A 25,552-nucleotide genomic window follows, 5' to 3' on the forward strand; every position below is an offset into this window, starting at 1 on the left:
GGAAGGAAAGGGAAAAGATTAGGGTTTGGGGATGATGAAAGGGCTTTCTACGGGTAAGGATGGCAAAGGGTGGCAGTGACGGAAAGTCAGGCAACCTGTCCTGTCCGTCTTTTTGTATCGTGAATTGGAAAGACTGCAAGGGGGAGGGGAGTTGCTTGCGCCCTAAAGGAGGAGTTATTCAGATTCATTGCAGTGGGCGGCGGCTGCAAAACGCACCATTCTTCTTGTTTTGGCTCTGCAAAGCAGCCTTTTCAAGGGTTGGCTTGGGTGACAAAATGTCTTGTGTAGGCGTGGGTTTGTCTCCCTCTCGCTCTCTCTCCCTAAGATGTGTCCGGCATAGGCCAGGGTGCCACTCGAGGCCCAAACCAATTCTGGTTATCGCTTCTCGGCCTTTTGGCTAAGATCAAGTGTAGTATCTGTTCTTATCAGTTTAATATCTGATACGTCCCCTATCTGGGGACCATATATTAAATGGATTTTTAGAACAGGGAGATGGAAAAAGAGCTTGCTCTGTCCACTCCACGCATTGACCTGGTATTGCAGTACCTCCAGGAACGGTGCACCCCTTCTTAACCCAGTTTCCAAAAGCAGAACTCAATTCACCTGATTCATATTAGCCCGATTTAATGAATTGGAAGAAAGCATACGTCTTCATATGCACCTCAATTTGGCCCATTCACTTTTCACACTTCCTCCTTTTGTTTTTTATCTTTCACACTTTTGACTTTCTTTATTCATCCAAATAGCAAACTCATCACCACTCAACCTGACCAACTCGGCTATGTCCCCGTGCTGCAGTTCTCTGTCTTATCTAGATCATTTGCAATTGAATGGAATAGATCCCTTTTGGACAAAGTGGATTCACCTGCTGCTGCAGTGACCACAGGTGTGATAACATCTAGAATTGGCATCTGGTGCGATCTCTCCGCTTCCACTCCAAAGAAAGTTACCTGTTTATTCCTATCATGCATTGGTTTTTGGGGTTTTCTTTGAGTAATGATGATCTCTTTAGTAGTCTGTTGGCGCCCTCTCCTGGAGGAATAGTTTGCTTGCTCTTGGACATTCTAAAAGAGAGGTCATGATAGACATTGAGCTTCTGAGCTCAATTGGGGACAGTCATGGGTGATGAATGTTTGCAACCTACTGCGAAGTCTCATACCGCAATATAAGGAACGTCAAATACTAAGAAAGGGCGGCCTATGAAAGAATTACTACTTTCAATAAGTACACTTAAACGGCTAATTGGGAATAGAAAAACTGTAAAAAGCCCTCTGAGAAAGCCCCCCTCTAACCTTTGATAGTAAGCTTTTCTGTAGTCTGCCTGTTGATGTATTTTCCGTTTGAACTGTGCACAACATGAAGAGACGGAACACTGGCGGCTTGTCACAATGCCCCCCGATGACATCACAATAGCGCTGCTGCCTAGAAAACAAGCTGCGCAGAAGAAGTTGTTCTTTGGGTGGGAGGGTGGGCTAGTGGAAGGAGGGGGCAATCTCTTTTTTTCCCGGGTGGTAGGGGGATGACAGGAGAAGGGAAGCGGGTGGTGAGAAAGGTACAGAGGGCAGGGTTTGGGGGCTGGGAAGGAAAGGGAAAAGATTAGGGTTTGGGGATGATGAAAGGGCTTTCTACGGGTAAGGATGGCAAAGGGTGGCAGTGACGGAAAGTCAGGCAACCTGTCCTGTCCGTCTTTTTGTATCGTGAATTGGAAAGACTGCAAGGGGGAGGGGAGTTGCTTGCGCCCTAAAGGAGGAGTTATTCAGATTCATTGCAGTGGGCGGCGGCTGCAAAACGCACCATTCTTCTTGTTTTGGCTCTGCAAAGCAGCCTTTTCAAGGGTTGGCTTGGGTGACAAAATGTCTTGTGTAGGCGTGGGTTTGTCTCCCTCTCGCTCTCTCTCCCTAAGATGTGTCCGGCATAGGCCAGGGTGCCACTCGAGGCCCAAACCAATTCTGGTTATCGCTTCTCGGCCTTTTGGCTAAGATCAAGTGTAGTATCTGTTCTTATCAGTTTAATATCTGATACGTCCCCTATCTGGGGACCATATATTAAATGGATTTTTAGAACAGGGAGATGGAAAAAGAGCTTGCTCTGTCCACTCCACGCATTGACCTGGTATTGCAGTACCTCCAGGAACGGTGCACCCCTTCTTAACCCAGTTTCCAAAAGCAGAACTCAATTCACCTGATTCATATTAGCCCGATTTAATGAATTGGAAGAAAGCATACGTCTTCATATGCACCTCAATTTGGCCCATTCACTTTTCACACTTCCTCCTTTTGTTTTTTATCTTTCACACTTTTGACTTTCTTTATTCATCCAAATAGCAAACTCATCACCACTCAACCTGACCAACTCGGCTATGTCCCCGTGCTGCAGTTCTCTGTCTTATCTAGATCATTTGCAATTGAATGGAATAGATCCCTTTTGGACAAAGTGGATTCACCTGCTGCTGCAGTGACCACAGGTGTGATAACATCTAGAATTGGCATCTGGTGCGATCTCTCCGCTTCCACTCCAAAGAAAGTTACCTGTTTATTCCTATCATGCATTGGTTTTTGGGGTTTTCTTTGAGTAATGATGATCTCTTTAGTAGTCTGTTGGCGCCCTCTCCTGGAGGAATAGTTTGCTTGCTCTTGGACATTCTAAAAGAGAGGTCATGATAGACATTGAGCTTCTGAGCTCAATTGGGGACAGTCATGGGTGATGAATGTTTGCAACCTACTGCGAAGCCTCATACCGCAATATAAGGAACGTCAAATACTAAGAAAGGGCGGCCTATGAAAGAATTACTACTTTCAATAAGTACACTTAAACGGCTAATTGGGAATAGAAAAACTGTAAAAAGCCCTCTGAGAAAGCCCCCCTCTAACCTTTGATAGTAAGCTTTTCTGTAGTCTGCCTGTTGATGTATTTTCCGTTTGAACTGTGCACAACATGAAGAGACGGAACACTGGCGGCTTGTCACAATGCCCCCCGATGACATCACAATAGCGCTGCTGCCTAGAAAACAAGCTGCGCAGAAGAAGTTGTTCTTTGGGTGGGAGGGTGGGCTAGTGGAAGGAGGGGGCAATCTCTTTTTTTCCCGGGTGGTAGGGGGATGACGGGAGAAGGGAAGCGGGTGGTGAGAAAGGTACAGAGGGCAGGGTTTGGGGGCTGGGAAGGAAAGGGAAAAGATTAGGGTTTGGGGATGATGAAAGGGCTTTCTACGGGTAAGGATGGCAAAGGGTGGCAGTGACGGAAAGTCAGGCAACCTGTCCTGTCCGTCTTTTTGTATCGTGAATTGGAAAGACTGCAAGGGGGAGGGGAGTTGCTTGCGCCCTAAAGGAGGAGTTATTCAGATTCATTGCAGTGGGCGGCGGCTGCAAAACGCACCATTCTTCTTGTTTTGGCTCTGCAAAGCAGCCTTTTCAAGGGTTGGCTTGGGTGACAAAATGTCTTGTGTAGGCGTGGGTTTGTCTCCCTCTCGCTCTCTCTCCCTAAGATGTGTCCGGCATAGGCCAGGGTGCCACTCGAGGCCCAAACCAATTCTGGTTATCGCTTCTCGGCCTTTTGGCTAAAATCAAGTGTAGTATCGTTCGAAAAGGTGGTTTAAGGCTCCGGCCACCTTAGTACAATGATGCAATGCACACTGGAAGGTTGCGCTTGTTAGTACTTTGGGAGGATAGTATATCCATCTAGAGGAAACCATGGCCCTACCAGGATCGAGGCTATTAGACTGAGTAAGTGTGGGGGCTATGGTGCAATGTGCCCCAGGATTGACGACCCTGGAGTGAGTCTGAGCTTGCTGGCTTTGGACCCCGGCAAGCCTTGGGCTCTGTAGCACACCGTACCTTGCCCTTTCATACTTTCTGAGCATATTGCTCTATCCCGGCCTTCTGGCTAGGAAGGGAAATTTTTATAATCATGGTCGGAGGTCCGTTCAGCTTTGGGCTGAGAAACCAACACCCGGTTGGAGGTCCGGGTCAGCTTCGGCTGAGAAACCAACACCCGGTTGGAGGTCCGGGTCAGCTTCGGCTGAGAAACCAACACCCGGTTGGAGGTCCGGGTCAGCTTCGGCTGAGAAACCAACACCCGGTTGGAGGTCCGGTTAGCCTTGGGCTGAGAAACCAACACCGGTTGACGGTCCGGGCAGTTTCGGCTGCGAAACCAACAACTAGTAGCTCTCTACTCCACTTGGGTAAGATGCCTGGGTGGACGCTGGGAGCAACGACAAGGCTCAACCAGGCTTCGGCTTGGGGGAGCACCGAAGATCCCTGACCCTTGCTGTGGCCTTCTGGCTCGGAGGGACGGGGTTGATTTTTGGGGACCCTCTCCTCACGGAGGGGTCCACACGAATCCTAGCCTTTGCACTGTTTTTGGTGTGACTTCGGTCATGCATTTTTTGCGGTGCTTTGGAAAGCTTCATTAAATCAAAATCTGTTCTTATCAGTTTAATATCTGATACGTCCCCTATCTGGGGACCATATATTAAATGGATTTTTAGAACAGGGAGATGGAAAAAGAGCTTGCTCTGTCCACTCCACGCATTGACCTGGTATTGCAGTACCTCCAGGAACGGTGCACCCCTTCTTAACCCAGTTTCCAAAAGCAGAACTCAATTCACCTGATTCATATTAGCCCGATTTAATGAATTGGAAGAAAGCATACGTCTTCATATGCACCTCAATTTGGCCCATTCACTTTTCACACTTCCTCCTTTTGTTTTTTATCTTTCACACTTTTGACTTTCTTTATTCATCCAAATAGCAAACTCATCACCACTCAACCTGACCAACTCGGCTATGTCCCCGTGCTGCAGTTCTCTGTCTTATCTAGATCATTTGCAATTGAATGGAATAGATCCCTTTTGGACAAAGTGGATTCACCTGCTGCTGCAGTGACCACAGGTGTGATAACATCTAGAATTGGCATCTGGTGCGATCTCTCCGCTTCCACTCCAAAGAAAGTTACCTGTTTATTCCTATCATGCATTGGTTTTTGGGGTTTTCTTTGAGTAATGATGATCTCTTTAGTAGTCTGTTGGCGCCCTCTCCTGGAGGAATAGTTTGCTTGCTCTTGGACATTCTAAAAGAGAGGTCATGATAGACATTGAGCTTCTGAGCTCAATTGGGGACAGTCATGGGTGATGAATGTTTGCAACCTACTGCGAAGCCTCATACCGCAATATAAGGAACGTCAAATACTAAGAAAGGGCGGCCTATGAAAGAATTACTACTTTCAATAAGTACACTTAAACGGCTAATTGGGAATAGAAAAACTGTAAAAAGCCCTCTGAGAAAGCCCCCCTCTAACCTTTGATAGTAAGCTTTTCTGTAGTCTGCCTGTTGATGTATTTTCCGTTTGAACTGTGCACAACATGAAGAGACGGAACACTGGCGGCTTGTCACAATGCCCCCCGATGACATCACAATAGCGCTGCTGCCTAGAAAACAAGCTGCGCAGAAGAAGTTGTTCTTTGGGTGGGAGGGTGGGCTAGTGGAAGGAGGGGGCAATCTCTTTTTTTCCCGGGTGGTAGGGGGATGACAGGAGAAGGGAAGCGGGTGGTGAGAAAGGTACAGAGGGCAGGGTTTGGGGGCTGGGAAGGAAAGGGAAAAGATTAGGGTTTGGGGATGATGAAAGGGCTTTCTACGGGTAAGGATGGCAAAGGGTGGCAGTGACGGAAAGTCAGGCAACCTGTCCTGTCCGTCTTTTTGTATCGTGAATTGGAAAGACTGCAAGGGGGAGGGGAGTTGCTTGCGCCCTAAAGGAGGAGTTATTCAGATTCATTGCAGTGGGCGGCGGCTGCAAAACGCACCATTCTTCTTGTTTTGGCTCTGCAAAGCAGCCTTTTCAAGGGTTGGCTTGGGTGACAAAATGTCTTGTGTAGGCGTGGGTTTGTCTCCCTCTCGCTCTTTCTCCCTAAGATGTGTCCGGCATAGGCCAGGGTGCCACTCGAGGCCCAAACCAATTCTGGTTATCGCTTCTCGGCCTTTTGGCTAAGATCAAGTGTAGTATCTGTTCTTATCAGTTTAATATCTGATACGTCCCCTATCTGGGGACCATATATTAAATGGATTTTTAGAACAGGGAGATGGAAAAAGAGCTTGCTCTGTCCACTCCACGCATTGACCTGGTATTGCAGTACCTCCAGGAACGGTGCACCCCTTCTTAACCCAGTTTCCAAAAGCAGAACTCAATTCACCTGATTCATATTAGCCCGATTTAATGAATTGGAAGAAAGCATACGTCTTCATATGCACCTCAATTTGGCCCATTCACTTTTCACACTTCCTCCTTTTGTTTTTTATCTTTCACACTTTTGACTTTCTTTATTCATCCAAATAGCAAACTCATCACCACTCAACCTGACCAACTCGGCTATGTCCCCGTGCTGCAGTTCTCTGTCTTATCTAGATCATTTGCAATTGAATGGAATAGATCCCTTTTGGACAAAGTGGATTCACCTGCTGCTGCAGTGACCACAGGTGTGATAACATCTAGAATTGGCATCTGGTGCGATCTCTCCGCTTCCACTCCAAAGAAAGTTACCTGTTTATTCCTATCATGCATTGGTTTTTGGGGTTTTCTTTGAGTAATGATGATCTCTTTAGTAGTCTGTTGGCGCCCTCTCCTGGAGGAATAGTTTGCTTGCTCTTGGACATTCTAAAAGAGAGGTCATGATAGACATTGAGCTTCTGAGCTCAATTGGGGACAGTCATGGGTGATGAATGTTTGCAACCTACTGCGAAGCCTCATACCGCAATATAAGGAACGTCAAATACTAAGAAAGGGCGGCCTATGAAAGAATTACTACTTTCAATAAGTACACTTAAACGGCTAATTGGGAATAGAAAAACTGTAAAAAGCCCTCTGAGAAAGCCCCCCTCTAACCTTTGATAGTAAGCTTTTCTGTAGTCTGCCTGTTGATGTATTTTCCGTTTGAACTGTGCACAACATGAAGAGACGGAACACTGGCGGCTTGTCACAATGCCCCCCGATGACATCACAATAGCGCTGCTGCCTAGAAAACAAGCTGCGCAGAAGAAGTTGTTCTTTGGGTGGGAGGGTGGGCTAGTGGAAGGAGGGGGCAATCTCTTTTTTTCCCGGGTGGTAGGGGGATGACAGGAGAAGGGAAGCGGGTGGTGAGAAAGGTACAGAGGGCAGGGTTTGGGGGCTGGGAAGGAAAGGGAAAAGATTAGGGTTTGGGGATGATGAAAGGGCTTTCTACGGGTAAGGATGGCAAAGGGTGGCAGTGACGGAAAGTCAGGCAACCTGTCCTGTCCGTCTTTTTGTATCGTGAATTGGAAAGACTGCAAGGGGGAGGGGAGTTGCTTGCGCCCTAAAGGAGGAGTTATTCAGATTCATTGCAGTGGGCGGCGGCTGCAAAACGCACCATTCTTCTTGTTTTGGCTCTGCAAAGCAGCCTTTTCAAGGGTTGGCTTGGGTGACAAAATGTCTTGTGTAGGCGTGGGTTTGTCTCCCTCTCGCTCTCTCTCCCTAAGATGTGTCCGGCATAGGCCAGGGTGCCACTCGAGGCCCAAACCAATTCTGGTTATCGCTTCTCGGCCTTTTGGCTAAGATCAAGTGTAGTATCTGTTCTTATCAGTTTAATATCTGATACGTCCCCTATCTGGGGACCATATATTAAATGGATTTTTAGAACAGGGAGATGGAAAAAGAGCTTGCTCTGTCCACTCCACGCATTGACCTGGTATTGCAGTACCTCCAGGAACGGTGCACCCCTTCTTAACCCAGTTTCCAAAAGCAGAACTCAATTCACCTGATTCATATTAGCCCGATTTAATGAATTGGAAGAAAGCATACGTCTTCATATGCACCTCAATTTGGCCCATTCACTTTTCACACTTCCTCCTTTTGTTTTTTATCTTTCACACTTTTGACTTTCTTTATTCATCCAAATAGCAAACTCATCACCACTCAACCTGACCAACTCGGCTATGTCCCCGTGCTGCAGTTCTCTGTCTTATCTAGATCATTTGCAATTGAATGGAATAGATCCCTTTTGGACAAAGTGGATTCACCTGCTGCTGCAGTGACCACAGGTGTGATAACATCTAGAATTGGCATCTGGTGCGATCTCTCCGCTTCCACTCCAAAGAAAGTTACCTGTTTATTCCTATCATGCATTGGTTTTTGGGGTTTTCTTTGAGTAATGATGATCTCTTTAGTAGTCTGTTGGCGCCCTCTCCTGGAGGAATAGTTTGCTTGCTCTTGGACATTCTAAAAGAGAGGTCATGATAGACATTGAGCTTCTGAGCTCAATTGGGGACAGTCATGGGTGATGAATGTTTGCAACCTACTGCGAAGCCTCATACCGCAATATAAGGAACGTCAAATACTAAGAAAGGGCGGCCTATGAAAGAATTACTACTTTCAATAAGTACACTTAAACGGCTAATTGGGAATAGAAAAACTGTAAAAAGCCCTCTGAGAAAGCCCCCCTCTAACCTTTGATAGTAAGCTTTTCTGTAGTCTGCCTGTTGATGTATTTTCCGTTTGAACTGTGCACAACATGAAGAGACGGAACACTGGCGGCTTGTCACAATGCCCCCCGATGACATCACAATAGCGCTGCTGCCTAGAAAACAAGCTGCGCAGAAGAAGTTGTTCTTTGGGTGGGAGGGTGGGCTAGTGGAAGGAGGGGGCAATCTCTTTTTTTCCCGGGTGGTAGGGGGATGACAGGAGAAGGGAAGCGGGTGGTGAGAAAGGTACAGAGGGCAGGGTTTGGGGGCTGGGAAGGAAAGGGAAAAGATTAGGGTTTGGGGATGATGAAAGGGCTTTCTACGGGTAAGGATGGCAAAGGGTGGCAGTGACGGAAAGTCAGGCAACCTGTCCTGTCCGTCTTTTTGTATCGTGAATTGGAAAGACTGCAAGGGGGAGGGGAGTTGCTTGCGCCCTAAAGGAGGAGTTATTCAGATTCATTGCAGTGGGCGGCGGCTGCAAAACGCACCATTCTTCTTGTTTTGGCTCTGCAAAGCAGCCTTTTCAAGGGTTGGCTTGGGTGACAAAATGTCTTGTGTAGGCGTGGGTTTGTCTCCCTCTCGCTCTCTCTCCCTAAGATGTGTCCGGCATAGGCCAGGGTGCCACTCGAGGCCCAAACCAATTCTGGTTATCGCTTCTCGGCCTTTTGGCTAAGATCAAGTGTAGTATCTGTTCTTATCAGTTTAATATCTGATACGTCCCCTATCTGGGGACCATATATTAAATGGATTTTTAGAACAGGGAGATGGAAAAAGAGCTTGCTCTGTCCACTCCACGCATTGACCTGGTATTGCAGTACCTCCAGGAACGGTGCACCCCTTCTTAACCCAGTTTCCAAAAGCAGAACTCAATTCACCTGATTCATATTAGCCCGATTTAATGAATTGGAAGAAAGCATACGTCTTCATATGCACCTCAATTTGGCCCATTCACTTTTCACACTTCCTCCTTTTGTTTTTTATCTTTCACACTTTTGACTTTCTTTATTCATCCAAATAGCAAACTCATCACCACTCAACCTGACCAACTCGGCTATGTCCCCGTGCTGCAGTTCTCTGTCTTATCTAGATCATTTGCAATTGAATGGAATAGATCCCTTTTGGACAAAGTGGATTCACCTGCTGCTGCAGTGACCACAGGTGTGATAACATCTAGAATTGGCATCTGGTGCGATCTCTCCGCTTCCACTCCAAAGAAAGTTACCTGTTTATTCCTATCATGCATTGGTTTTTGGGGTTTTCTTTGAGTAATGATGATCTCTTTAGTAGTCTGTTGGCGCCCTCTCCTGGAGGAATAGTTTGCTTGCTCTTGGACATTCTAAAAGAGAGGTCATGATAGACATTGAGCTTCTGAGCTCAATTGGGGACAGTCATGGGTGATGAATGTTTGCAACCTACTGCGAAGCCTCATACCGCAATATAAGGAACGTCAAATACTAAGAAAGGGCGGCCTATGAAAGAATTACTACTTTCAATAAGTACACTTAAACGGCTAATTGGGAATAGAAAAACTGTAAAAAGCCCTCTGAGAAAGCCCCCCTCTAACCTTTGATAGTAAGCTTTTCTGTAGTCTGCCTGTTGATGTATTTTCCGTTTGAACTGTGCACAACATGAAGAGACGGAACACTGGCGGCTTGTCACAATGCCCCCCGATGACATCACAATAGCGCTGCTGCCTAGAAAACAAGCTGCGCAGAAGAAGTTGTTCTTTGGGTGGGAGGGTGGGCTAGTGGAAGGAGGGGGCAATCTCTTTTTTTCCCGGGTGGTAGGGGGATGACAGGAGAAGGGAAGCGGGTGGTGAGAAAGGTACAGAGGGCAGGGTTTGGGGGCTGGGAAGGAAAGGGAAAAGATTAGGGTTTGGGGATGATGAAAGGGCTTTCTACGGGTAAGGATGGCAAAGGGTGGCAGTGACGGAAAGTCAGGCAACCTGTCCTGTCCGTCTTTTTGTATCGTGAATTGGAAAGACTGCAAGGGGGAGGGGAGTTGCTTGCGCCCTAAAGGAGGAGTTATTCAGATTCATTGCAGTGGGCGGCGGCTGCAAAACGCACCATTCTTCTTGTTTTGGCTCTGCAAAGCAGCCTTTTCAAGGGTTGGCTTGGGTGACAAAATGTCTTGTGTAGGCGTGGGTTTGTCTCCCTCTCGCTCTCTCTCCCTAAGATGTGTCCGGCATAGGCCAGGGTGCCACTCGAGGCCCAAACCAATTCTGGTTATCGCTTCTCGGCCTTTTGGCTAAGATCAAGTGTAGTATCTGTTCTTATCAGTTTAATATCTGATACGTCCCCTATCTGGGGACCATATATTAAATGGATTTTTAGAACAGGGAGATGGAAAAAGAGCTTGCTCTGTCCACTCCACGCATTGACCTGGTATTGCAGTACCTCCAGGAACGGTGCACCCCTTCTTAACCCAGTTTCCAAAAGCAGAACTCAATTCACCTGATTCATATTAGCCCGATTTAATGAATTGGAAGAAAGCATACGTCTTCATATGCACCTCAATTTGGCCCATTCACTTTTCACACTTCCTCCTTTTGTTTTTTATCTTTCACACTTTTGACTTTCTTTATTCATCCAAATAGCAAACTCATCACCACTCAACCTGACCAACTCGGCTATGTCCCCGTGCTGCAGTTCTCTGTCTTATCTAGATCATTTGCAATTGAATGGAATAGATCCCTTTTGGACAAAGTGGATTCACCTGCTGCTGCAGTGACCACAGGTGTGATAACATCTAGAATTGGCATCTGGTGCGATCTCTCCGCTTCCACTCCAAAGAAAGTTACCTGTTTATTCCTATCATGCATTGGTTTTTGGGGTTTTCTTTGAGTAATGATGATCTCTTTAGTAGTCTGTTGGCGCCCTCTCCTGGAGGAATAGTTTGCTTGCTCTTGGACATTCTAAAAGAGAGGTCATGATAGACATTGAGCTTCTGAGCTCAATTGGGGACAGTCATGGGTGATGAATGTTTGCAACCTACTGCGAAGCCTCATACCGCAATATAAGGAACGTCAAATACTAAGAAAGGGCGGCCTATGAAAGAATTACTACTTTCAATAAGTACACTTAAACGGCTAATTGGGAATAGAAAAACTGTAAAAAGCCCTCTGAGAAAGCCCCCCTCTAACCTTTGATAGTAAGCTTTTCTGTAGTCTGCCTGTTGATGTATTTTCCGTTTGAACTGTGCACAACATGAAGAGACGGAACACTGGCGGCTTGTCACAATGCCCCCCGATGACATCACAATAGCGCTGCTGCCTAGAAAACAAGCTGCGCAGAAGAAGTTGTTCTTTGGGTGGGAGGGTGGGCTAGTGGAAGGAGGGGGCAATCTCTTTTTTTCCCGGGTGGTAGGGGGATGACAGGAGAAGGGAAGCGGGTGGTGAGAAAGGTACAGAGGGCAGGGTTTGGGGGCTGGGAAGGAAAGGGAAAAGATTAGGGTTTGGGGATGATGAAAGGGCTTTCTACGGGTAAGGATGGCAAAGGGTGGCAGTGACGGAAAGTCAGGCAACCTGTCCTGTCCGTCTTTTTGTATCGTGAATTGGAAAGACTGCAAGGGGGAGGGGAGTTGCTTGCGCCCTAAAGGAGGAGTTATTCAGATTCATTGCAGTGGGCGGCGGCTGCAAAACGCACCATTCTTCTTGTTTTGGCTCTGCAAAGCAGCCTTTTCAAGGGTTGGCTTGGGTGACAAAATGTCTTGTGTAGGCGTGGGTTTGTCTCCCTCTCGCTCTCTCTCCCTAAGATGTGTCCGGCATAGGCCAGGGTGCCACTCGAGGCCCAAACCAATTCTGGTTATCGCTTCTCGGCCTTTTGGCTAAGATCAAGTGTAGTATCTGTTCTTATCAGTTTAATATCTGATACGTCCCCTATCTGGGGACCATATATTAAATGGATTTTTAGAACAGGGAGATGGAAAAAGAGCTTGCTCTGTCCACTCCACGCATTGACCTGGTATTGCAGTACCTCCAGGAACGGTGCACCCCTTCTTAACCCAGTTTCCAAAAGCAGAACTCAATTCACCTGATTCATATTAGCCCGATTTAATGAATTGGAAGAAAGCATACGTCTTCATATGCACCTCAATTTGGCCCATTCACTTTTCACACTTCCTCCTTTTGTTTTTTATCTTTCACACTTTTGACTTTCTTTATTCATCCAAATAGCAAACTCATCACCACTCAACCTGACCAACTCGGCTATGTCCCCGTGCTGCAGTTCTCTGTCTTATCTAGATCATTTGCAATTGAATGGAATAGATCCCTTTTGGACAAAGTGGATTCACCTGCTGCTGCAGTGACCACAGGTGTGATAACATCTAGAATTGGCATCTGGTGCGATCTCTCCGCTTCCACTCCAAAGAAAGTTACCTGTTTATTCCTATCATGCATTGGTTTTTGGGGTTTTCTTTGAGTAATGATGATCTCTTTAGTAGTCTGTTGGCGCCCTCTCCTGGAGGAATAGTTTGCTTGCTCTTGGACATTCTAAAAGAGAGGTCATGATAGACATTGAGCTTCTGAGCTCAATTGGGGACAGTCATGGGTGATGAATGTTTGCAACCTACTGCGAAGCCTCATACCGCAATATAAGGAACGTCAAATACTAAGAAAGGGCGGCCTATGAAAGAATTACTACTTTCAATAAGTACACTTAAACGGCTAATTGGGAATAGAAAAACTGTAAAAAGCCCTCTGAGAAAGCCCCCCTCTAACCTTTGATAGTAAGCTTTTCTGTAGTCTGCCTGTTGATGTATTTTCCGTTTGAACTGTGCACAACATGAAGAGACGGAACACTGGCGGCTTGTCACAATGCCCCCCGATGACATCACAATAGCGCTGCTGCCTAGAAAACAAGCTGCGCAGAAGAAGTTGTTCTTTGGGTGGGAGGGTGGGCTAGTGGAAGGAGGGGGCAATCTCTTTTTTTCCCGGGTGGTAGGGGGATGACAGGAGAAGGGAAGCGGGTGGTGAGAAAGGTACAGAGGGCAGGGTTTGGGGGCTGGGAAGGAAAGGGAAAAGATTAGGGTTTGGGGATGATGAAAGGGCTTTCTACGGGTAAGGATGGCAAAGGGTGGCAGTGACGGAAAGTCAGGCAACCTGTCCTGTCCGTCTTTTTGTATCGTGAATTGGAAAGACTGCAAGGGGGAGGGGAGTTGCTTGCGCCCTAAAGGAGGAGTTATTCAGATTCATTGCAGTGGGCGGCGGCTGCAAAACGCACCATTCTTCTTGTTTTGGCTCTGCAAAGCAGCCTTTTCAAGGGTTGGCTTGGGTGACAAAATGTCTTGTGTAGGCGTGGGTTTGTCTCCCTCTCGCTCTCTCTCCCTAAGATGTGTCCGGCATAGGCCAGGGTGCCACTCGAGGCCCAAACCAATTCTGGTTATCGCTTCTCGGCCTTTTGGCTAAGATCATGTGTAGTGTTGTTCGAAGAGGTGGTTTAAGCTCCAGGCCACCTTAGTACAATGATACACTGCACACTGGAAGGTTGCGCTTGCTAGTACTCTGGGTGGATAGTATATTCATCTAGAGGAAAACATGGCCCTACCAGGATCAAGGCTATTAGACTGAGTAAGGGTGGGGGGCTATAGTACAACGTGCCCCAGGACTGACGACCCTGGAGTGAGTCTGAGCTTGCTGGCTTGGGACCCCGGCAAGCCTTGGGCTCTGTAGCACACCGTACCTTGCCTTTTCATACTTTTTGAGCATATTACCCTATCCCGGCCTTCTGGCTAGGAAGGGAAATTTTTATAATCCCGGTCGGAGGTCTGGTCAGCTTTGGGCTGAGAAACTAACACCCGGTTGGAGGTCCGGGTCAGCTTCGGCTGAGAAACCAACACCCGGTTGGAGGTCTGGGTCAGCTTCGGCTGAGAAACCAACACCCGGTTGGAGGTCCGGTTAGCCTTGGGCTGAGAAACCAACACCGGTTGACGGTCCGGGCAGTTTCGGCTGTGAAACCAATAACTAGTAGCTCTCTACTCCACTTGGGTAAGATGCCTGGGTGGACGCTGGGAGCAACGACAAGGCTCAACCAGGCTTCGGCTTGGGGGAGCACCGAAGATCCCTGACCCTTGCTGTGGCCTTCTGGCTCGGAGGGACGGGGTTGATTTTTGGGGACCCTCTCCTCACGGTGGGGTCCACACGAATCCTAGCCTTTGCACTGTTTTTGGTGTGACTTCGGTCATGCATTTTTTGTGGTGCTTTGGAAAGCTTCATTAAATCAAAAATCTGTTCTTATCAGTTTAATATCTGATACGTCCCCTATCTGGGGACCATATATTAAATGGATTTTTAGAACAGGGAGATGGAAAAAGAGCTTGCTCTGTCCACTCCACGCATTGACCTGGTATTGCAGTACCTCCAGGAACGGTGCACCCCTTCTTAACCCAGTTTCCAAAAGCAGAACTCAATTCACCTGATTCATATTAGCCCGATTTAATGAATTGGAAGAAAGCATACGTCTTCATATGCACCTCAATTTGGCCCATTCACTTTTCACACTTCCTCCTTTTGTTTTTTATCTTTCACACTTTTGACTTTCTTTATTCATCCAAATAGCAAACTCATCACCACTCAACCTGACCAACTCGGCTATGTCCCCGTGCTGCAGTTCTCTGTCTTATCTAGATCATTTGCAATTGAATGGAATAGATCCCTTTTGGACAAAGTGGATTCACCTGCTGCTGCAGTGACCACAGGTGTGATAACATCTAGAATTGGCATCTGGTGCGATCTCTCCGCTTCCACTCCAAAGAAAGTTACCTGTTTATTCCTATCATGCATTGGTTTTTGGGGTTTTCTTTGAGTAATGATGATCTCTTTAGTAGTCTGTTGGCGCCCTCTCCTGGAGGAATAGTTTGCTTGCTCTTGGACATTCTAAAAGAGAGGTCATGATAGACATTGAGCTTCTGAGCTCAATTGGGGACAGTCATGGGTGATGAATGTTTGCAACCTACTGCGAAGCCTCATACCGCAATATAAGGAACGTCAAATACTAAGAAAGGGCGGCCTATGAAAGAATTACTACTTTCAATAAGTACACTTAAACGGCTAATTGGGAATAGAAAAACTGTAAAAAGCCCTCTGAGAAAGCCCCCCTCTAACCTTTGATAGTAAGCTTTTCTGTAGTCTGCCTGTTGATGTATTTTCCGTTTGAACTGTGCACAACATGAAGAGACGGAACACTGGCGGCTTGTCACAATGCCCCCCGATGACATCACAATAGCGCTGCTGCCTAGAAAACAAGCTGCGCAGAAGAAGTTGTTCTTTGGGTGGGAGGGTGGGCTAGTGGAAGGAGGGGGCAATCTCTTTTTTTCCCGGGTGGTAGGGGGATGACAGGAGAAGGGAAGCGGGTGGTGAGAAAGGTACAGAGGGCAGGGTTTGGGGGCTGGGAAGGAAAGGGAAAAGATTAGGGTTTGGGGATGATGAAAGGGCTTTCTACGGGTAAGGATGGCAAAGGGTGGCAGTGACGGAAAGTCAGGCAACCTGTCCTGTCCGTCTTTTTGTATCGTGAATTGGAAAGACTGCAAGGGGGAGGGGAGTTGCTTGCGCCCTAAAGGAGGAGTTATTCAGATTCATTGCAGTGGGCGGCGGCTGCAAAACGCACCATTCTTCTTGTTTTGGCTCTGCAAAGCAGCCTTTTCAAGGGTTGGCTTGGGTGACAAAATGTCTTGTGTAGGCGTGGGTTTGTCTCCCTCTCGCTCTCTCTCCCTAAGATGTGTCCGGCATAGGCCAGGGTGCCACTCGAGGCCCAAACCAATTCTGGTTATCGCTTCTCGGCCTTTTGGCTAAGATCAAGTGTAGTATCTGTTCTTATCAGTTTAATATCTGATACGTCCCCTATCTGGGGACCATATATTAAATGGATTTTTAGAACAGGGAGATGGAAAAAGAGCTTGCTCTGTCCACTCCACGCATTGACCTGGTATTGCAGTACCTCCAGGAACGGTGCACCCCTTCTTAACCCAGTTTCCAAAAGCAGAACTCAATTCACCTGATTCATATTAGCCCGATTTAATGAATTGGAAGAAAGCATACGTCTTCATATGCACCTCAATTTGGCCCATTCACTTTTCACACTTCCTCCTTTTGTTTTTTATCTTTCACACTTTTGACTTTCTTTATTCATCCAAATAGCAAACTCATCACCACTCAACCTGACCAACTCGGCTATGTCCCCGTGCTGCAGTTCTCTGTCTTATCTAGATCATTTGCAATTGAATGGAATAGATCCCTTTTGGACAAAGTGGATTCACCTGCTGCTGCAGTGACCACAGGTGTGATAACATCTAGAATTGGCATCTGGTGCGATCTCTCCGCTTCCACTCCAAAGAAAGTTACCTGTTTATTCCTATCATGCATTGGTTTTTGGGGTTTTCTTTGAGTAATGATGATCTCTTTAGTAGTCTGTTGGCGCCCTCTCCTGGAGGAATAGTTTGCTTGCTCTTGGACATTCTAAAAGAGAGGTCATGATAGACATTGAGCTTCTGAGCTCAATTGGGGACAGTCATGGGTGATGAATGTTTGCAACCTACTGCGAAGCCTCATACCGCAATATAAGGAACGTCAAATACTAAGAAAGGGCGGCCTATGAAAGAATTACTACTTTCAATAAGTACACTTAAACGGCTAATTGGGAATAGAAAAACTGTAAAAAGCCCTCTGAGAAAGCCCCCCTCTAACCTTTGATAGTAAGCTTTTCTGTAGTCTGCCTGTTGATGTATTTTCCGTTTGAACTGTGCACAACATGAAGAGACGGAACACTGGCGGCTTGTCACAATGCCCCCCGATGACATCACAATAGCGCTGCTGCCTAGAAAACAAGCTGCGCAGAAGAAGTTGTTCTTTGGGTGGGAGGGTGGGCTAGTGGAAGGAGGGGGCAATCTCTTTTTTTCCCGGGTGGTAGGGGGATGACAGGAGAAGGGAAGCGGGTGGTGAGAAAGGTACAGAGGGCAGGGTTTGGGGGCTGGGAAGGAAAGGGAAAAGATTAGGGTTTGGGGATGATGAAAGGGCTTTCTACGGGTAAGGATGGCAAAGGGTGGCAGTGACGGAAAGTCAGGCAACCTGTCCTGTCCGTCTTTTTGTATCGTGAATTGGAAAGACTGCAAGGGGGAGGGGAGTTGCTTGCGCCCTAAAGGAGGAGTTATTCAGATTCATTGCAGTGGGCGGCGGCTGCAAAACGCACCATTCTTCTTGTTTTGGCTCTGCAAAGCAGCCTTTTCAAGGGTTGGCTTGGGTGACAAAATGTCTTGTGTAGGCGTGGGTTTGTCTCCCTCTCGCTCTCTCTCCCTAAGATGTGTCCGGCATAGGCCAGGGTGCCACTCGAGGCCCAAACCAATTCTGGTTATCGCTTCTCGGCCTTTTGGCTAAGATCAAGTGTAGTATCTGTTCTTATCAGTTTAATATCTGATACGTCCCCTATCTGGGGACCATATATTAAATGGATTTTTAGAACAGGGAGATGGAAAAAGAGCTTGCTCTGTCCACTCCACGCATTGACCTGGTATTGCAGTACCTCCAGGAACGGTGCACCCCTTCTTAACCCAGTTTCCAAAAGCAGAACTCAATTCACCTGATTCATATTAGCCCGATTTAATGAATTGGAAGAAAGCATACGTCTTCATATGCACCTCAATTTGGCCCATTCACTTTTCACACTTCCTCCTTTTGTTTTTTATCTTTCACACTTTTGACTTTCTTTATTCATCCAAATAGCAAACTCATCACCACTCAACCTGACCAACTCGGCTATGTCCCCGTGCTGCAGTTCTCTGTCTTATCTAGATCATTTGCAATTGAATGGAATAGATCCCTTTTGGACAAAGTGGATTCACCTGCTGCTGCAGTGACCACAGGTGTGATAACATCTAGAATTGGCATCTGGTGCGATCTCTCCGCTTCCACTCCAAAGAAAGTTACCTGTTTATTCCTATCATGCATTGGTTTTTGGGGTTTTCTTTGAGTAATGATGATCTCTTTAGTAGTCTGTTGGCGCCCTCTCCTGGAGGAATAGTTTGCTTGCTCTTGGACATTCTAAAAGAGAGGTCATGATAGACATTGAGCTTCTGAGCTCAATTGGGGACAGTCATGGGTGATGAATGTTTGCAACCTACTGCGAAGCCTCATACCGCAATATAAGGAACGTCAAATACTAAGAAAGGGCGGCCTATGAAAGAATTACTACTTTCAATAAGTACACTTAAACGGCTAATTGGGAATAGAAAAACTGTAAAAAGCCCTCTGAGAAAGCCCCCCTCTAACCTTTGATAGTAAGCTTTTCTGTAGTCTGCCTGTTGATGTATTTTCCGTTTGAACTGTGCACAACATGAAGAGACGGAACACTGGCGGCTTGTCACAATGCCCCCCGATGACATCACAATAGCGCTGCTGCCTAGAAAACAAGCTGCGCAGAAGAAGTTGTTCTTTGGGTGGGAGGGTGGGCTAGTGGAAGGAGGGGGCAATCTCTTTTTTTCCCGGGTGGTAGGGGGATGACAGGAGAAGGGAAGCGGGTGGTGAGAAAGGTACAGAGGGCAGGGTTTGGGGGCTGGGAAGGAAAGGGAAAAGATTAGGGTTTGGGGATGATGAAAGGGCTTTCTACGGGTAAGGATGGCAAAGGGTGGCAGTGACGGAAAGTCAGGCAACCTGTCCTGTCCGTCTTTTTGTATCGTGAATTGGAAAGACTGCAAGGGGGAGGGGAGTTGCTTGCGCCCTAAAGGAGGAGTTATTCAGATTCATTGCAGTGGGCGGCGGCTGCAAAACGCACCATTCTTCTTGTTTTGGCTCTGCAAAGCAGCCTTTTCAAGGGTTGGCTTGGGTGACAAAATGTCTTGTGTAGGCGTGGGTTTGTCTCCCTCTCGCTCTCTCTCCCTAAGATGTGTCCGGCATAGGCCAGGGTGCCACTCGAGGCCCAAACCAATTCTGGTTATCGCTTCTCGGCCTTTTGGCTAAGATCAAGTGTAGTATCTGTTCTTATCAGAACAAACTGAGCTAGCTACACTTGACGAGATACGATCAGGGAGACAAGCTCCGAAGCCCAGCCGAGACCGAAAGAGGGAGATCGGACGGAAGAAGAGCTTGGCAGAAAGAAGCAAGAAGACGAAGGCTCGGAGAAGACTTGGGGAGACCAGAGGAACTTCGAGGAGGAACACAGCGGGAGAAGACACCCGGAGAAGAATCCAAGATCCAGCTCCGGGAACTCAAGCAGGAACCAGCCATGGCAAGCAAGCCAGAGAAGGCAGCCAGGAAGGCTCAGGACCCAGGGACCTCCAGGAAGGCTCATCCAGAGGCTTCTTCGGCCCAAGAGGCCCCCACCTCCGACGCCAGCCAGCCGGAGGGAGCCCGGACGCCGCCTGAAAAGGCTCCAACCCTGGAGCCTTGGATGCGGCAGACGGTCGCCCTGAAGCTAAAGGCGGTGGATGGTAGGTTGCCGGACATGTCCAGCGACGTGTTCTGCAAGAAGATGATTCTGGATCAGGGCTTCTCCAGGGCGGAAACCCTGAGTGTCCAGACCTTCATGACTGGCATTTTTCTGGTAACCTTTGCCACGGTGAATGCCTGCAGGAGATACTGGGAGGCGATGAACGCAGCGATGCCGGACTCCCCTTTTCATTCTTTTTTAGGATCCTGTCCTATACAGAGGGATGAGAAGAGGATCACGGTCTCCATGCGGAACCCGCACACCCCAGGAAGAGACATCTCCACGTTCCTGGGACGTCTCTGCACAGTGGTGAGGGAGCCATCCCACATCCTTAACGGCAACGGATTCTGGACGGGTAAGTGGTCAGTAACCGTTCGACTCCACAGGGAACCAGCATCCGAGGATGGTCTCCAGCACCTGCCCCCGACATTCTCTCTGGGAAACTCCTATGGTCTCATCTACTACCCGGACATGCCACACAACTGCAGGAAATGTGGCGGGAAAGGGCATTCGATGAAGACCTGCAAGGAGGACGCCTGCAGGGTTTGCCGGGTGACAGGACACAGCTCCAAGGACTGCCCAAAGAAGAAGACTTGCAACCTATGTGGACAGGCGGACCACCTTTACAAGGACTGCCCACAGCGGGAGAAATCCTGGGCAAGGGTTGCCGCGGCGACCCAGTATCGGGTAGTCACAGCTTCGTCGACCAAGGCAGCTACGACCAAGGCCACAGAGGCCAAGGACAAGGCGGCCAAGAACCCGGCGACCGTGGCTCCAGCCGATGCCCCAGCAGCCACGGAGTCCAGGGAAAAGAAGGGTAAGAAAACTGCTGCCCCCTCCCTGGTCCCCCCCCCTGTCACCCCTGTCCAAACCCCTCCCCCCCCGGCCAACCCTACTGAGGATTCCACTACCTCCACCTCATTTCCCTACTCCTCAGCTGGTCTCCTCACCCCCCCCCAAAGCCCACTCTCCCTCCCCAGACCATGAGAGCAGAGGGCCTCAGCACTCTTGCACTTTTCACCGAGGAGGATTTTCCAGCTCTTGTCTCCTCAGGTACAGGCCAAAGGAAAAGGAAGGTGGAAGATAGTCCTGTCGCAGAACCTTCCAAGCTGTTCATTGTGGACCTTAACCCACCCCAGGAAGAGGAGGATGGCCTCCTCCCAGAACCGGACGTGTTGGAGCAGATGGTGGAGTCCCTTGTGGCCGAAGAAGAAATGGAGGAGTCGGAAGCCACTGAGGCACCATCCCTGCTTGATCAGCTAGCAGAAGAGGGTCTGCTGGAGATACCCTTACCAGCAGGTGCCAAAGAGGAAGAACCGCCCGACCGGAGTGGTAACTAAGGCACACCGCCTGCTCTAACTTTCTCTTTCCTCCAATGACTGCTAACATTAACATCTTTTCCATTAATGTTAGGAGCATCAGAGACAAGTTCCGACGTCAGACAATTTTTGCGTTCCTTAACACTCAGTCTAGTGATGTATTTTTCCTGCAGGAATGCTCCCTTCCCTCCTCTAGGTCCTTCAACCATCTGGCCAGGGAGTGGACCCATGGCCCATCCTACTGGTCTGGCGGGGGCGACTGTAGGTCCGCGGGGGTCGCCGTGCTGATCAGGGGAAGCGCCTTCACATTGGACTCTGTTCAGGAAATCGTCTGCGGCAGGTTACTGCTCGTGGATGGCACCTGGGCGGGAGAACCTGTCAGGTTCATCAATGTGTATGCTTCTCCTGTGAAGAGCGATCGACTGGAGCTCCTCCAAGCCCTGCGCCCTCAGCTCGCTACCGCCAGGACGGTAGTGATGGCCGGGGATTTCAACTGCCCGATTGAGGAGGATGGACGCAGTTCTGGAACGGCTGCCAAGTTGGACGTCACATCCAAACTGCTCATTGAGATGGTGACCGAAGCCTCTCTTGTGGACGTTGTTGGCTCCATCGGACACGGATCCGTGAACTATTCATGGTGCCGATCCGATGGCTCGCTGCGTTCCAGGATTGACTTTGTGTTTACCTCTCGGGCGGTTGGGCGGAGTGGGCACTCGATGGTCCCCTGCTTCTTCTCTGACCACAGAGCCATTCACTTTCAAGGTGTGCTGGGCCATGGCTTCCCCATTGGCCCGGGCTCCTGGAAGCTGAACTGCTCTCTGCTGGAAAAGGGTGAGATTCTGGAGGAGCTTAGAGCTGCCTACTCCACGTGGCGGGCCTACAAGGCGGGCTTCCAGTCTGTTTCTGACTGGTGGGAATACGTTAAACTCGAGTTCCGTTTCTTCTTTCAGGCAAAGAGTCAACAACAGGCGTGTCTGAAGAGGAGGGACTTCAGGAGACTCCAGCGTGAGCTGCGTTCCCTGCAGGACCTTCTTCGATGCGGCTGGGACGTGAGAGAGGAGCTGGAGGAGACTAAGAGGAGCCTGAAAAGGCACTTCGAGGAGGAGTCCGAGCGAATTGTCTTCCGTTCCAAAGTGGAGAACCTGGAGAAGGGTGAGAAATGTAACTCGTTCTTTTTCAGGAAACTCCACGCCGGTCACACGCCCATGAATGAACTACGAGACGAGAGTGGAAACATGCGACGCGGGAAAGAGAACGTGATGAAGGTCGTCAGCGACTTCTACAGCGAACTCTACGCCCGCAAGACTACTGACCCCGAGGCCGCCGATAAGTTCCTGTCAGGTATCACTAACCATCTTGACCCTGCAGACGCGGCGGCCATGGATGTTCCTCTGACGGTGGACGAGCTGCTCTCGGCCGCCAAATCCTTTAGTTCTGGCAGGACACCGGGCAGTGACGGCCTCCCAGCAGAGCTCTATGTAGCGCTGGGAGACCTAATCTGTCCGGACCTGTTAGGGCTGTATGAGGAGATGGTGGTGGAGGGCAGAATGCCTCCATCTCTGAGGGAAGGAATGGTCACGATCCTGTACAAGCGTAAAGGAGAGAGGTGCGACCTGAAGAATTGGCGTCCCATCACCCTTCTGAACGTCGACTACAAGATCCTGGCCAAGACGATGGCAACGAGATTGAAGACTGTTATCGGACGGATCATCCACCCGGACCAGACCTGCGGCATCCCCGGACGTCGCATCGCAGACAGCCTGGCTCTCATGCGGGACACGGTCGAGTACATCAAAGCCCGCCGGGTGCACGCAGCCCTGATCTCGTTGGATCAGGAAAAGGCCTTCGACCGTGTTTCCCATGAGTTCCTGGGCAAAGCTCTGCACAGGTTAGGTTTGGGTAACATGTTTTGCTTGTATGTCCAACTAATGTATTTTGATATTCACAGCTCGGTGTTGGTGAACGGCTGGAAGACTGACCCCTTCCCGGTCCTCTCAGGGGTCAGACAAGGCTGTCCTCTGTCACCTCTTCTTTTTGATTGTGTTATAGAACTCTTTGCAGAGGCTATCCGGCGGAATGGAGAGATCAGAGGGATCACCGCACCAGGACCAGAACGCTTCGAGGTCAAGTGCTCGCTCTACATGGACGACGTGACCGTCTTCTGCGCGGACCGGCGCTCAGTCGACACCCTCGTCCAGACCTGTGAGACCTTCGGACGGGCTTCGGGAGCCAAAGTCAACTGCGGGAAGTCGGAAGCCATGCTCTTCGGGGACTGGCAGCCGGCCTCTTCCGCCCCCTTCCCTTTCAGCATCCAGCCGGATTTCATCAAGGTTCTTGGAGTCTGGTTCGGGAAGGAAGGAGCAGCCCTCAAGTCCTGGGAGGAACGCTTGACCAAGATCACCCAACGGATCGGTCTGTGGAGCCTCAGACGCCTCACCTGTGAGGGCAAAGCACTGGTCCTGCGTAACGAGGTACTGCCCGTGCTGCAGTACACGGCCCAGGCCTGGCCCCCCCTTGCCACCGTGTGCAGGGCCATTACCAGGACGGTGTTTCGTTTTGTCTGGGGATCCAAGATGGACAGAGTAAAGCGGAGCATCATGTACAAGGATCCTCGCAAGGGTGGGAAGGGCGTACCCGATATCCCCACCCTCCTGCGATCCTCCTTCGTATGTGACTGCGTTCGCCGAACTCTGCGAGTCAAGAGAGGTTCCGCGGGTGGGTCCATGTCTCGCTTCTTCCTGCTCCCCCTTTGGAGACGGTTAGGCTGGGACAAGTGGGACAGCTCCTTCCCCTACAACTGGACGGCGCCATGGTTCTACGGAGACGTGGTTCGGTTTGTGAGGGAACACCAACTGGAGGGACTCAAGCCCGATTTGTGGAAGCCAAAGACTATCCACAAACTCATCAGAGCCAAGGACGAAATGGAGAACATTCCAGGACTTCATCACGACACACTGGAGACTGTTTGGACAAACGTGTCATCGGCTGGATTGACCAACGGGCACAAGGACTTGTCATGGATGGCGATACAGGGCGGACTGCCCGTCCGGTCATTCATGCACGCCCGGAACCTGTGCAAAACCCGGTACTGCCCAAGGTGCCCCTTCGTGGAGGAAACATCGCTGCACGCCTTTTGGGACTGCCGTTTCGCACAGCGCCTGTTGGTTGCCCTGGAGGATGACCTGAGGAACTCCGTCCCCAGAGGGAGCCTATCGTACCATTCCGTACTTTATGGACTCTTCCCTGGGACTCACACCGTTGGAGCCATCCAGGAGGCTTGGCGCCTTATGAACTGCTTTAAGGACGCTATTTGGGTCGCCAGGAACCGGCTCATCTTGAAGAGGGAGAGGATGTCTATCCAGGATTGCCGCAGGCTGATCCACAGCCTGCTCAGAGACTATTCCATCATGGACAGTCCGGACGACAGCGCCGAGGAGGAGGTTTAGACCTCTTCCATGCCCCCTCCCTCCTTTTCCCGTTATGTGCGTCTTTCAATAAAGCTTCGGGCCTGTGATTTCCCCACCCTATCCCCCTTTTCCCCTACCCCCACCCCCCAATCGCCGGTTCGTCGTTATTTATTGTCTAACTTTTTCTTTCAGCTTGAGTGTTATGGATAAGCATAGGAGTGTGATGTATAGTTTAGTGCGTCGTACTCTATGGCTATGTAAGAAGGATTGTATAGTTCTGTGTGTACGGGGCTGCGGCACTGTACACGGTTTGTTACCTTTTTGTGAGTAGTGCATGATAATAAAGATGCTGTTAAATCAAAAATCTGTTCTTATCAGTTTAATATCTGATACGTCCCCTATCTGGGGACCATATATTAAATGGATTTTTAGAACAGGGAGATGGAAAAAGAGCTTGCTCTGTCCACTCCACGCATTGACCTGGTATTGCAGTACCTCCAGGAACGGTGCACCCCTTCTTAACCCAGTTTCCAAAAGCAGAACTCAATTCACCTGATTCATATTAGCCCGATTTAATGAATTGGAAGAAAGCATACGTCTTCATATGCACCTCAATTTGGCCCATTCACTTTTCACACTTCCTCCTTTTGTTTTTTATCTTTCACACTTTTGACTTTCTTTATTCATCCAAATAGCAAACTCATCACCACTCAACCTGACCAACTCGGCTATGTCCCCGTGCTGCAGTTCTCTGTCTTATCTAGATCATTTGCAATTGAATGGAATAGATCCCTTTTGGACAAAGTGGATTCACCTGCTGCTGCAGTGACCACAGGTGTGATAACATCTAGAATTGGCATCTGGTGCGATCTCTCCGCTTCCACTCCAAAGAAAGTTACCTGTTTATTCCTATCATGCATTGGTTTTTGGGGTTTTCTTTGAGTAATGAT

General features: G+C 48.9%; 11 non-coding genes and 2 pseudogenes across 11 annotated transcripts; all 13 read left to right on the plus strand.

The window, feature by feature from the left end:
* Positions 1 to 377: 377 nt before the first annotated feature.
* Positions 378 to 568, plus strand: LOC142265256 (U2 spliceosomal RNA). The gene has a single exon (XR_012731605.1). It is a non-coding gene; the product is annotated as a U2 spliceosomal RNA (small nuclear RNA).
* Positions 569 to 1,955: 1,387 nt separating this feature from the next.
* On the plus strand, positions 1,956 to 2,146 carry LOC142265257 (U2 spliceosomal RNA). Its single transcript, XR_012731606.1, has one exon. It is a non-coding gene; the product is annotated as a U2 spliceosomal RNA (small nuclear RNA).
* A 2,226-nt stretch (positions 2,147 to 4,372) lies between these two features.
* Positions 4,373 to 4,568, plus strand: LOC142265284 (U2 spliceosomal RNA). The gene has a single exon (XR_012731629.1). It is a non-coding gene; the product is annotated as a U2 spliceosomal RNA (small nuclear RNA).
* Positions 4,569 to 5,955: 1,387 nt separating this feature from the next.
* LOC142265259 (U2 spliceosomal RNA) lies at positions 5,956 to 6,146 on the plus strand. Its single transcript, XR_012731608.1, has one exon. It is a non-coding gene; the product is annotated as a U2 spliceosomal RNA (small nuclear RNA).
* Positions 6,147 to 7,533: 1,387 nt separating this feature from the next.
* Positions 7,534 to 7,724, plus strand: LOC142265260 (U2 spliceosomal RNA). The gene has a single exon (XR_012731609.1). It is a non-coding gene; the product is annotated as a U2 spliceosomal RNA (small nuclear RNA).
* Positions 7,725 to 9,111: 1,387 nt separating this feature from the next.
* Positions 9,112 to 9,302, plus strand: LOC142265262 (U2 spliceosomal RNA). The gene has a single exon (XR_012731610.1). It is a non-coding gene; the product is annotated as a U2 spliceosomal RNA (small nuclear RNA).
* A 1,387-nt stretch (positions 9,303 to 10,689) lies between these two features.
* LOC142265263 (U2 spliceosomal RNA) lies at positions 10,690 to 10,880 on the plus strand. Its single transcript, XR_012731611.1, has one exon. It is a non-coding gene; the product is annotated as a U2 spliceosomal RNA (small nuclear RNA).
* A 1,387-nt stretch (positions 10,881 to 12,267) lies between these two features.
* LOC142265264 (U2 spliceosomal RNA) lies at positions 12,268 to 12,458 on the plus strand. The gene has a single exon (XR_012731612.1). It is a non-coding gene; the product is annotated as a U2 spliceosomal RNA (small nuclear RNA).
* Positions 12,459 to 14,647: 2,189 nt separating this feature from the next.
* LOC142265277 (U2 spliceosomal RNA) lies at positions 14,648 to 14,840 on the plus strand. The gene has a single exon (XR_012731624.1). It is a non-coding gene; the product is annotated as a U2 spliceosomal RNA (small nuclear RNA).
* Positions 14,841 to 16,227: 1,387 nt separating this feature from the next.
* On the plus strand, positions 16,228 to 16,418 carry LOC142265265 (U2 spliceosomal RNA). Its single transcript, XR_012731613.1, has one exon. It is a non-coding gene; the product is annotated as a U2 spliceosomal RNA (small nuclear RNA).
* A 1,387-nt stretch (positions 16,419 to 17,805) lies between these two features.
* Positions 17,806 to 17,996, plus strand: LOC142265266 (U2 spliceosomal RNA). The gene has a single exon (XR_012731614.1). It is a non-coding gene; the product is annotated as a U2 spliceosomal RNA (small nuclear RNA).
* A 1,387-nt stretch (positions 17,997 to 19,383) lies between these two features.
* Positions 19,384 to 19,487, plus strand: LOC142265287 (U2 spliceosomal RNA; annotated as a pseudogene).
* Positions 19,488 to 24,915: 5,428 nt separating this feature from the next.
* Positions 24,916 to 25,119, plus strand: LOC142265278 (U2 spliceosomal RNA; annotated as a pseudogene).
* The last annotated feature ends 433 nt before the right edge of the window (positions 25,120 to 25,552 follow it).

This window comes from Anomaloglossus baeobatrachus, unplaced genomic scaffold (genome assembly GCF_048569485.1).
Source record: "Anomaloglossus baeobatrachus isolate aAnoBae1 unplaced genomic scaffold, aAnoBae1.hap1 Scaffold_2735, whole genome shotgun sequence".
NCBI lineage: Eukaryota > Metazoa > Chordata > Amphibia > Anura > Aromobatidae > Anomaloglossus > Anomaloglossus baeobatrachus.